Raw genomic sequence first — 1,262 nt, forward strand, 5'->3', positions numbered from 1 at the left:
GGCTGGCATTAAGTCTGTTGCGCGATTCTGCCGCCTGCTGGTTTAGAGCGTCTATGCACAAACTGAGCGAAATGAAGCTGTATCGGGTCCTGTAGTATCGTAGCACTTTTACAAGTACGAGTACGAGTTAAAGCACATGGTATCGGACCGATACCCGATACTGGTATCAGTATCGGTGCATCCCTAGTTTAAAGCTGTGCTGTTTTTCGATGTGAGGACAAAGGAGAATTCCAGCTGTGAAATCAGAGCCTTGGCCTTTCTCCTGCGCTCCTCGCCGCCTCGAGGCCGAAGACTTCCTCGCAGCGCTGCGACAGATTCATATCCCGGTCAAAGAGCCGTGTGTGTTTGCTCGGCCGTTTGAGAAAGAGAGCAGCACGCTCTGAGGTCAGATAACTTGACACAGTGAAGTCCTGGGAGAACCTACTTTTTCTGATGGGAGAACAGTCCCAGGGGAGAAACAAAACAAACTTCACTTCAAGAAGTCGTTTGAGGTCGCCAAAGTTTCGTTCTGGATCACGGAAAAAAAAGGGAACTCCAAAATATTCCAAAACTCAAAAAATACAATTAGTTTCTCCAATAAAAAAAAGCTCACCTCATAGTTTCAGCTCACCTCTTTAAGATGCTCTCCTCCTTGTTGGACTTTGAGCCTCCTCGGTCACTTCCTCTGTGTGACGTGGTCTGAAGCACCGGTGTCAAACCATGGTCCTGGATGGACACGGTCCTGCACACTTTAGAGGTTCCTCTGCTCCATCACAGCTGATTGAATCAGGTGTGATGGAGCAGAGGAACAAGTACAACATTCAAGGTGAAAGCCTTCAAAAACCAGGATGAGACTCTCCTGGTCCAAAGACTCAAAAATAAAGATCCTGATGAATAAAACCTCATAAACTCCTGAGGATGTGTTCACACCAGGAACACTTTGCTCTGCAAAAACTGTCCATCTTACCAAGTTTTAAAATCTTATATCAGCCAAAAAATCTTTTTGATCTTGTTTTGAGACTGATTTACTAAACAAGAACTGATTGTGTAAGAATAATCATCTTGTTTTCAGAATGTGTAAGATTATTTATCTCGTTAAGGGCTCGACACACGGGGAGCGACAAACTACAGCGATTAACGGCTGTCATCGCAGCCAGGGTGAAACCCGACACACGGGACGCGATAGCGATCGCAGAGTTGCGAATCACGCTCTCAGATAGTTTGTCTTCACAAAATTTGATTGGTTCTTGACTCTGAAGGCGGGTGTGCATTACGGACGTGTA

At 45.7% G+C, this 1,262-nt stretch overlaps 1 protein-coding gene across 2 annotated transcripts in view; it reads left to right on the plus strand.

Annotated features, from left to right (window-relative positions):
• znrf3 (zinc and ring finger 3) overlaps window positions 1-1,262 on the plus strand; it is a 103,394-nt gene that overhangs the window by 90,690 nt on the left and 11,442 nt on the right. The window lies entirely within an intron of this gene.

Source organism: Austrofundulus limnaeus, unplaced genomic scaffold (genome assembly GCF_001266775.1).
Source record: "Austrofundulus limnaeus strain Quisiro unplaced genomic scaffold, Austrofundulus_limnaeus-1.0 Scaffold77, whole genome shotgun sequence".
Taxonomy (NCBI): Eukaryota; Metazoa; Chordata; class Actinopteri; order Cyprinodontiformes; family Rivulidae; genus Austrofundulus; species Austrofundulus limnaeus.